The 11,494-nt window shown below is 43.0% G+C and overlaps 1 long non-coding RNA gene across 1 annotated transcript; it reads left to right on the top strand.

Annotated features, from left to right (window-relative positions):
• The first annotated feature begins 901 nt into the window (after positions 1–901).
• LOC124006752 lies at positions 902–10,839 on the top strand. Its single transcript, XR_006833831.1, has 6 exons — positions 902–960; positions 1,066–1,198; positions 2,004–2,106; positions 9,698–9,937; positions 10,140–10,231; positions 10,523–10,839. It is a non-coding gene; the product is annotated as an uncharacterized LOC124006752 (long non-coding RNA).
• Positions 10,840–11,494: the final 655 nt, after the last annotated feature.

Genomic DNA, 11,494 nt, shown 5'->3' with positions numbered 1-11,494 from the left:
ATGAGCCACAACAGACAGTGCATCTCAGTATCAGAAGTTAAAATACAGCCAGACTTGCCTGCCTTTCTAGACCGTATAAACTACTAACTCAAATGGAATGAAACATTCAATTCACTGGGCTTTTGTGCCGTTATTTAAATAACATTTTCACTGAAGTCATGACTATTTTCACGAGTGTGTCAAGAGATATAGGATTAAAAACCTTGAGTGTCTCCTTTGATCCTAGGTCCTGGCAGTGTTGCGCAGACTCATGACGACGGAGCTTTGTTACTGAGGAATGGCTTCCGTCTGGTCACTCTACCATAAAGGCCTGATTGGTGGAGCGCTGCAGAGATGGTTGTCCTTCTGGAAGGTTTTTTCCCCATCTTCACGGAGGAACTCTGGAGCTCTGTCAGAGTGACCATCGGGTTCTTGGTCATCTCGCTGAGGCCCTTCTCCCACGATTGCTCAGTTTGGCCGGGCGGCCAAAGAGTCTTGTTGGTTCCAAACTTAAATTTAAGAATGATGGAGGCCTCTGTGTTCTTGGGGACCTTCAATGCTGTAGAAATGTTTTGGTACCCTTCCCCAGAGCTGTGCCTCGATACAATCCTGTCTCAAAGCGCTACGGACAATTCCTTCAACCTCATTGCTTGGTTTTTGCTCTGACATGCACTGTCAACTGTGGGACCTTATATAGACAGGTGTGTGCCTTTCCAAATCATGTCCAATCATTTGAATTTACCCCAGGTGGATTCCAATCAAGTTGTAGAAACATCTCAAGGATGATCAATGGAAACAGGATGCACCTGAGCTCAATTTCGAGTTTCATAGCAAAGGGTCTGAATAATTATGTAAATAAGGTATTTCTGTTTTGACTTTGTCATTATGATGCATTGTGTGTAGATTGATGAGGGGAAAAATGATTTAATCCATTTTAGAATAAGGCTGTGTAATGTAACAAAATGTGGAAAAAGTGAAGAGGTCTGAACACTTTCCGAATGCACTGTATACATTGGTAAATGTGCAATTTCAACCTGAGTTCAGCTAGCTAAAAGATATCATTGACTGTCACAATCCTGTGTCTAGGTCTGAGGCAGAGAATGGAGGAGAGGACAGGCCCAGGACGCTTGCCAGTGGGAGGTCTGTTTGTGGGCACTCAGCTGTCATTGGCTCCTGAGTCAGACCTTTTAGAGAGCAGGAAGAAACCGCCGCTCATGAGGTGAGACTCATATGTCATACCATATTATGTGTAATTATGTGAATATGTCTGCTTTAGCAACCTGGGTGCACATTTTTGTTTTAGCCCAGCACTGACATACTTAATTAGACTAATCTCCAAGCCCCTGCAAGTGTCAGCAGATTAGTTTAATCAAGTGTTTAAGTCCTGGTCTAGAATAACAATGGGCACACCCCAGGGATGTAGAAACATTGCTTCATTCCACAGAGGGCAGAAACACTGCTGTGCTTTGCTTTTTTCCTGTCAATTAAGACCTGGGGGAGTTAGTGACCTTGATTGATTGATTAATTAAGTGGAGCGAAAACACGCAGACACTCGGCCCTCCATGGAATGACTTTGACACGTGCTTTAGTCAATGACTTTCTCATTTGTTGTAATACCATAAATGTGTGAGTTGTTTTTACTAATAAGAAACACACATTTTTTGTAAGTCCTTTTTTTGTGACCTGTTCGCAACCCTGCAGAAGCTTGGCCCGGTGTTGTGTCGACGAGCCTTGACGTTGCTCTAAAGACAACACAGTTTACACAACCATGCTGCAGGGGACGTGACCGGCTGTCCCCATGAGAGCTGCTTGTTCCTTTTGACTTCAGTAGACCTAGTGGAAACAATATTTTACTTAAATGTCATTCAAAGCGGATGTGTCATTGAGAGTAAGGACACAGCCAAGTCAACTTGTTTTGAGCTATTCTACTGAAGTTGTCTGTCTACATCGTTGTTTTTGTACCAAGCACTTGATGTATGGTTTGCCACTGTGCTTATGTGTGTAAATCGTGTCCCCCTTTTCAGCTCTAAAGCTGTGGAACAGCTTTCCCCAATGCCTTCCCCAATGCAAACTCTAAGTGACGGTGAAACTAAGTTTGAAGGAAGAAATAAACCCCAGTCCAACCAGGTGTGTTTATACTGTACTGTATATCAGGCCATCCACACATTTTCAATTGGTCTCCACAATGTTAATATGTTTGTTCAGAATTAGCATGGTAGCTTAGTAGCGACTTGCAAAACTAGCATTGTGTTTATTGATTACAAATTTGAGCTCACAATAGTCTTTTATCCTGACCAGGTTTAACTGACAACCCTAATGTAAGTCGCTTTGGATAAAAGCGTCTGCTAAATGGCATATATTATTATTATTATTATTATTATTATTAATGATCTTTGGGTGGATGCATATATTTGACATGACCTAGTTGCACATGCACCTCAATGTCGATAGGTTTGGTCATTTGCAAAGTTAGGTTTTAGGGTGTAAAGAAAGTCATATACATTTGGATTTTTTTTTTTAAAGTCAAATTTGTCAACATTTTCATGTATTGTCTTCTTGTAGATATTCAAGACAAATTCCCAGTACAGGGACTTATTCAGATACATCAGTAAGGATTAGTTACTCAGACAAAGTAAATGGAGTAGTGACTACTCAGTAGTCCATTGAATGACAATAAAACGTTAATCAATGAATAAATCATGCCGTTTCACACACAAAAGACATAGGGTGACTATTTTCTCCAGTTTCATCTTTAAAAGAAACTGCGTTCTTATTTCACTTGATTAGACACACGGTGTTGTTGTGTCTGCAGAATACATTTTGCTTGACATCCTCTGTCTCTTCTCAGGTCACACCTGTGCACTGCAGATCGACATGCTGTATCAGTGCAGCAGTCTAAGGCACTGTATTGCGGTGCTAGAGGCATGCTAGGGGCGTCACTACAGACCCTGGTTAGTTCCCAGGCTGTGTCACAGCCGTCTGTGATCGGTATTCCCAGTGGCTGTGGGGTAGGCCGTCATTGTAAATAAGATATTGTTCTCAACTGACTTGCCTAGTTAAATAGTTAAAGTCTAAAACTGCTATTTTGGTGCCAAATGCACTCGTTATCACAACCACAAATGAGCGGTTAGACCAGTTTTATTTGTAGATATTCAATCGTCAATTTTGTTCTTAATTAGTAACAATATTATTCTTTCATTGTAATTTGTCATGTGACATCTGTTTTTTCCAGCATGTATTTGCATCCTTCCTGTCCCGAGATACAACATCAAATCACATGCGCCGAATACAAGTGTAGACCTTACTGTGAAATGCTTACTCACAAACCCTTAACCAACAGTGTAGACCTTACTGTGAAATGCTTACTTACAAACCCTTAACCAACAGTGTAGACCTTACTGTGAAATGCTTACTTACAAACCCTTAACCAACAGTGTAGACCTTACTGTGAAATGCTTACTTACAAACCCTTAACCAACAGTGTAGACCTTACTGTGAAATGCTTACTTACAAACCCTTAACCAACAATGTAGACCTTACTGTGAAATGCTTACTTACAAACCCTTAACCAACAATGTAGACCTTACTGTGAAATGCTTACTTACAAACCCTTAACCAACAGTGTAGACCTTACTGTGAAATGCTTACTTACAAACCCTTAACCAACAGTGTAGACCTTACTGTGAAATGCTTACTTACAAACCCTTAACCAACAGTGTAGACCTTACCGTGAAATGCTTTACTTACAAACCCTTAACCAACAGTGTAGACCTTACCGTGAAATGCTTTACTTACAAGCCCTTAACCAACAGTGTAGACCTTACCGTGAAATGCTTTACTTACAAGCCCTTAACCAACAGTGTAGGCCTTACCGTGAAATGCTTTACTTACAAGCCCTTAACCAACAGTGTAGACCTTACAGTGAAATGCTTACTTACAAACCCTTAACCAACAGTGTAGACCTTACCGTGAAATGCTTACTTACAAACCCTTAACCAACAGTGTAGACCTTACTGTGAAATGCTTACTTACAAACCCTTAACCAACAGTGTAGACCTTACTGTGAAATGCTTACTTACAAACCCTTAACCAACAGTGTAGACCTTACTGTGAAATGCTTACTTACAAACCCTTAACCAACAGTGTAGACCTTACTGTGAAATGCTTACTTACAAACCCTTAACCAACAGTGTAGACCTTACTGTGAAATGCTTACTTACAAACCCTTAACCAACAGTGTAGACCTTACTGTGAAATGCTTACTTACAAGCCCTTAACCAACAGTGTAGACCTTACTGTGAAATGCTTACTTACAAACCCTTAACCAACAGTGTAGACCTTACTGTGAAATGCTTACTTACAAACCCTTAACCAACAGTGTAGACCTTACTGTGAAATGCTTACTTACAAGCCCTTAACCAACAGTGTAGACCTTACTGTGAAATGCTTACTTACAAACCCTTAACCAACAGTGTAGACCTTACTGTGAAATGCTTACTTACAAACCCTTAACCAACAGTGTAGACCTTACTGTGAAATGCTTACTTACAAGCCCTTAACCAACAAGCGTAGATCTTACTGTGAAATGCTTACTTACAAGCCCTTAACCAACAGTGTAGGCCTTACCGTGAAATGCTTTACTTACAAACCCTTAACCAACAATGTAGACCATACCGTGAAATGCTTTACTTACAAACCCTTAACCAACAGTGTAGACCTTACCGTGAAATGCTTTACTTACAAACCCTTAACCAACAGTGTAGACCTTACCGTGAAATGCTTTACTTACAAACCCTTAACCAACAGTGTAGGCCTTACCGTGAAATGCTTTACTTACAAACCCTTAACCAACAGTGTAGGCCTTACCGTGAAATGCTTACTTACAAGCCCTTAACCAACAGTGTAGGCCTTACTGTGAAATGCTTACTTACAAACCCTTAACCAACAGTGTAGGCCTTACTGTGAAATGCTTACTTACAAGCCCTTAACCAACAGTGTAGGCCTTACCGTGAAATGCTTACTTACAAACCCTTAACCAACAGTGTAGGCCTTACTGTGAAATGCTTACTTACAAACCCTTAACCAACAGTGTAGGCCTTACTGTGAAATGCTTACTTACAAACCCTTAACCAACAGTGTAGGCCTTACTGTGAAATGCTTACTTACAAACCCTTAACCAACAGTGTAGGCCTTACCGTGAAATGCTTACTTACAAACCCTTAACCAACAGTGTAGGCCTTACTGTGAAATGCTTACTTTACAAACCCTTAACCAACAGTGTAGGCCTTACCATGAAATGCTTACTTACAAACCCTTAACCAACAGTGTAGGCCTTACCGTGAAATGCTTACTTACAAACCCTTAACCAACAGTGCAGTTCAAGAACAGTTAAGAAAATATTTACCAAATAAACTAAAGTAAAAAAATTCAAAAAACAACATAATAACATAACAATAACGAGGCTATATACAGGAGGTACCGATACTGAGTCAGTGTGCGGAGGTACAGGTTAGAGGTCATTTGTAGGTAGGGGTGAAGTGACTATGTATAGATAATAAACAGTGAGTAGCAGCAGTGTACAAAACAAATGGAGGGAGGGGTCAATGTAATAGTCCGGTGGCCATTTGATTAATTGTTCAGCAGTCTTACGGCTTGGGGTTAGAAGCTGTTCAGCAGTCTTATGGCTTGGGGTTAGAAGCTGTTAAGGAGCCTTTTGGTTCTAGACTTGGAGCTCCGGTACTGCTTGCCGTGTGGTAGCAGAAAGAACAGTCTATGACCTTGGGTGACTGGAGTCTCTGACAATTTTATGGGCTTTCCTCTGACACCGCCTAGTATATAGGTCCTGGATTGCAGGAAGCTTGGTCACAGTGATGTACTGGGCCGTACGCACTACCCTCTGTAGCACCTTACGGTCAGATGCCAGAGCAGTTGCCGTACCAGGCGGTGATGTAACTGATCAGGATGCTCTCAATGCTGCAGTTGTAGAACTTTTTGAGAATCTGGTGACCCATGCCAAATATTTTCAGTCTCCTGAGGGGGATAAGATTTTGGCGTGCCCTCTTCGTGACTGTCTTGGTGTGTTTGGACCATGATAGATCGTTGGTGATGTGGACACCAAGGAACTTGAATCTCTCGACCCCCTCCACTACAGCCCCATTGATGTTAATGGGGGCCTGTTTGGCCCGCCTTTTCCTGTAGTCCACAATCAGCTCCTTTGTCTTGCTCACATTTGGGGAGAGGTTGTTGTCCTGTCACCACACTGCCAGTTCTCTGACCTCCTCCCTATAGGCTGCCTCATCGTTGTCGGGGATCAAGCCTACCACGGTTGTGTCGTCAGCAAACTTAATGATGGTGTTGGAGTCGTGTTTGGCCACGCAGTCGTGGGTGAACAGAGAGTACAAGAGGGGACTAAGTACACACCCCTGAGGGGCCCTAGTGTTGGGGAATCAGTGTGTAGTTGCCTACCCTTACCACCTGGGGGCAGCATGTCAGGAAGTCCAGGATCCAGTTGCAGAGGGAGGTTTTTAGTCCCAGGATCCTTAGCTTAGTGATGAGCTTCGTGGGCACTATGGTGTTGAACACTGAGCTGTAGGCAATGAACAGCATTCTCACGTAGGTGTTCCCTTTGTCCAGGTGGGAAAGGGCAGTGTGGAGTGCAATTGAGATCTGTTGGGGCGGTATGCGAATTGGAGTGGGTCTAGGATATCCGGGACGATGCTGTTGATGTGAGCCATGACCAGCCTTTCAAAGCACTTCATTCTTAAACTATAGCATTAGTATTGTGCAGTTGGCCTTTTCAAGTCTAACTCATTGGACACCATTGTAGGGGGACAATACAGGGAGCAGCCCCATAACTTCCTCTGCTGAGAACAGCTTCATAGGCGATTGTCCCTCATCACTTCCTCTGGTCAGTACTGAGACTGTTGCCTTTCTCCCAAATCTTCCTCATATATGACCATACAGCAAAGTGTGTTTGCGTGTTGTAATTGTTCTATTGTACCCTCTGTGTCTGGACAATTTTTAAAAATTGGATCAAAATAACGTAAATATTCTGTGTGTGTGTAAGATTTCTCTGGAGACTTCTCAGACCTAGATGGGGTGATGCGCCACAGGAGGCAGGACATGTTGGAGAGCAGCAGCTCGGGCTCTCAGAACCCAGACTATGAGAAAAGGGCCGGTTGGTTATCCCTCTATGATGGCAGGGGTATCCAACCATCCTCCTGGTGAAAGACAATACAATCATAACACACAAAGACAGAGATATGCAACATCATGGAGACAAAGTCCATGGAGAACAAGAGCACCTCCTCCCAGCTGCCCACTGCACTGAGGCTAGGTAACACGGTCACCACCAATAAATCCATGATAATCGAACATTTCAATAAGCATTTCTCTACGGCTGGCCATGCCTTCCTCCTGGCTACTCCAACCCCGGCCAACAGCCCGCCCGCCGCAGCTACTCGCCCGAGCCTCCCCAGCTTCTCCTTCACCCAAATCCAGACAGCAGATGTTCTGAAAGAGCTGCAAAACCTGGACCCATACAAAGTAGCTGGGCTAGACAATCTGGACTCTCTATTTCTAAAACTATCCGCCGCCATTGTTGCAACCTCTATTACCAGCCTGTTAAACTTCTCTTTCGTATCGTCCGAGATCCCTAAAGATTGGAAAGCTGCCGTGGTCATCCCCCTCTTCAAAGGGGGTGACACTCTAGACCCAAACTGCTATAGACCTATATCTATCCTATCCTGCCTCTCTAAAGTCTTCGAAAGCCAAGTTAATAAACAGATCACTGACCATTTCGAATCCCACCGTAACTTCTCTGCTGTGCAATCCGGTTTCCGAGCCGGTCACGGGGGCACCTCAGCCACGCTCAAGGTATTAAACGATATCATAACCGCCATTGATAAAAGGCAGTACTGTGCAGCCATTTTCATCGACCTGGCCAAGGCTTGGTTTCTCTAATGACTGCCTCGCCTGGTTCACCAACTACTTTGCAGACAGAGTTCAGTGTGTCAAACCGGATGGCTGGTTGTTGGGACCTCTGGCAGTCTCTATGGAGGTACCACAGGGTTCAATTCTCGGGCCGACTCTTTTCTGTATATATCAAATATATCAACGATGTCGCTCTTGCTGCGGGTGATTCCCTGATCCACCTCTACGCAGAGGACACCATTCTGTATACTTCTGTCCCTTCTTTGGACACTGTGCTATCTAACCTACCATTCCTCGACATCGGCGATGTCATCTACAAAATAGCTTCCAATACTCTACTCAGCAAACTGGATGCAGTCTATCACAGTGCCACCTGTTTTGTTACCAAATCACCTCATACTACCCACCACTGCGACCTGTATGCTCTAGTCGGCTGGCCCTCGCTACATATTCGTCACCAGACCCACTGGCTCCAGGTCATCTATACGTCTATGCTAGGTAAAGCTCCGCCTTATCTCAGTTCACTGGTTACGATAACAACACCCACCCGTAGCACCCGTTCCAGCAGGAAAATATCACTGATCATCCCTAAAGCCAACACCATATTTGGCCGCCTTTTCTTTTAGTTCTCTGCTGCCAGTGACTGGAATTGCTGAAGCTGTAGACTTATATTTCCTTCACCAACTTTAAACATCAGCTATCTGAGTAGCTAACCAATCGCTGCAGCTGTACATAGTCCATCTGTAAATAGCCCACCCAATCTACCTACCTCATCCCCATACTGTTTTTATGTACTTTTCTGCTCTTTTGCACACCAGTATCTCTACTTGCACATCATCATCTGCTCATTTATCACTCCAGTGTTAATCTGCTAAATTGTAATTGTTCGCTACTATGGCCTATTTATTGCCTACCTCCTCATGACTTTTGCACACACTGTATATTGACTTTTTTTCCCCTAATGTGTCATTGACTTGTTTATTGTGTTATTGGCTTGTTTATTGTTTATTCCATGTGTAACTCTGTGTTGTTGTCTGTGTCACACTGCTATGCATTATCTTGGCCAGGTCGCAGTTGTAAATGAGAACTAGCCTACCTGGTTAAATAAAGGTGAAATAAAAACATTTAAAAAATAAAAAAAAGAAGCTAAGTTGGAATCACAAGTAGCATTGAGTCATGTGTTGGACTGCCAGGTGCAATCAGATGCTTTCAGTTAGTTATGCTTCTTTGCCCAAAAACAGTTGTAGCCAAATTTGACTGTTTCAGGCTCACTTTGTCTTGTAGCCTGTAGACCTAAGAGTTCAACTGTATTTAAACAGACACTATTTAGTTTTTACATGGTGATACAGTCATGACTTTATGGTTTGTTTAAACAAATCAATAACATCTATTTGCAAAGATAAAGTATTGATTGGTTGTAGGCGGATTGTCCTCGTACAACTATCAAGACCTGTACGTAATTTCACCTGTTCACTGCATGTGCTTATTGGAGGGCTGAGTATAACACAAAGGTGGTTAAGTGAGCCACATGCACGGGAAGTGTAATCTTGCCTGAGACCTAAAGACTCCTGTTCGCCCCCCAAGAGAATGCCTAGGCTTTAGCTCAGTGGGCTAACATGGTCTCAGTGCGCACAAGCGAGCCAGATTAGATACCCATTAACAAGGCCACATCTGATGATGTTAGTAGTTAGTTGAATCGAAAGGGGATGAGAAGCGACGTTAATAATGTTTACATGCTTAGCAGCCTGTAGTGTTCACAGAGAGCATTCTGTGTTTGTTTGTGCAGAGTTTCCCAGCATCCCAGGCACGCTCCTGGGCGCGGTGAAGAACAGAGAGATGGCGGTGCATGCGGACATCCACCTCTAGACCCCGAACCAAAAGCACCGAGCCGCTCACCAGAATTGCATGATGCCCCTACGCATGAGCTCGACGCAATGGAAACAGACTCTTTTGATAACGATCCATTCTCCGGGCCAGGCACCGATCATTTTCCAGAGGGAATGGAAGCTGAAGAATGGAACATAATGTAAATAAACATTAATAGAAAGGTTAAGATCGTAAAGATGCAGTTCTGCAAGTGTCGATAAAGATTTGTTTAGCTTTTTCTATTTGAGATTTTAAATCCATTCGGGAGAAGAAGAAAAAAAGAAACCTTTCACGGTGCAAATGCTTCGTAAATCTGTCCATCTGTGTCGTTGACCTGTGCACTAATCCCGTCTCATCTGTAGGGCTGTCCAAGCCTGCCCAGGGGGGTTGAATTCAAAGTGAAATCGCCACAGCCGACATCATTGAACACCCATCTACTTGTCTTTTTGTTCCTGTGAGTAACCTCTCATTGTGGGTGATAAGGTGGTGTCGAAGTCACCTGACAAGTCATTTCCCTAATCATTTCACTTGTCGCTGGGAATGTCGCAACAAGGCAAGTGACCTGGCCGTTTTGTCACGGCCTGGGTGTTAACTTGGTTGCGGGATTGTGTGTTTGTGTCATGTGGGAGATGATTCAACAATGGGAGTTGAATTGTAAATACTTGTTACTTATTGAAAGCTAAAGGGGTTCCTGGGGATTCCAGCCCTCGTATGGGTGTGTGACGTTTTTGTGTTGTCTTTGCAGAGAAAGTGTCCTTGTCTTGTCCTCGTGCTACATGGACTTACATGGACTTCAAGATTGTGGTTCTTGAGAAGCAGTTGAACTTGTTGGGTTCCGTAGGGGACTATGCACGCACCAAGTAAGAGCTGCCACTAGAGCTTTGTCTGAGATAACAGTGCAGCAATGGGAATTCGTTAACATATTAACAACTGCAATCCAATAAGAATCCAGCCATATTAGCCCTGTTATACAGTAGATGGCGTTATAATGCAAGATACATCTGGAATGTATCTTAACAAACAGTTGGAAAACCCAAAGAATGACTTGGTCAGTCACGAATCTCTGTCATTCTATATCATGTTATGGATATGTGTAATACGTGGGTTTTGATGTCATTTTCCCAAACATTTCCCATGACGGGATAAAATAAAATGGACCTTTGCGTTTGTCGTCTTTCATTTGCATCATGCCATGGGAATGAGCTGAAACTGAATTCACCTGGATTCAGACATGAAGGCTAATTCGGAGCATATTTTGTTTCAAACACGTTGTGCAACACAGATCACCAGCCGACTTCAATGCAGAAATCTATGGGGAGTTGTCGACAAACCTTTTCAAGCTAGAAAAGGTGAGTCGCCTTGCCAACAAAAGACTGTCAACATCTGCTCACTGTTTGCTTCTCCTTAAAGTAGTTTCATCCACTTCATTAAAGGTTACTCTTTGGGAGTAGCTAGTAGTTACTAATCTAGCTTGTCCTGGTTTACCCAGCTCCTGTGCCATGTTTGGGTGGGTGTGTACAGCACCTTCAGAAAGTATTCATACCCCTTGTCTTATTCCACATTTTGTTGTGTCACAACCTAAATTCAAAATGGATTTTAAAAAATTCAATCTACAGACAATACCCCATAATGACAAATTGAAAACATGTTTTTAGACATTTTTGCAACAAACAAAAAAAATATTTTTTGGGGAAAATTAAATACAGAAATATAATTT

This window comes from Oncorhynchus gorbuscha, linkage group LG20 (genome assembly GCF_021184085.1).
Source record: "Oncorhynchus gorbuscha isolate QuinsamMale2020 ecotype Even-year linkage group LG20, OgorEven_v1.0, whole genome shotgun sequence".
NCBI classification, from domain to species: Eukaryota; Metazoa; Chordata; class Actinopteri; order Salmoniformes; family Salmonidae; genus Oncorhynchus; species Oncorhynchus gorbuscha.
This window is presented reverse-complemented; position numbering and strand designations above follow the sequence as displayed.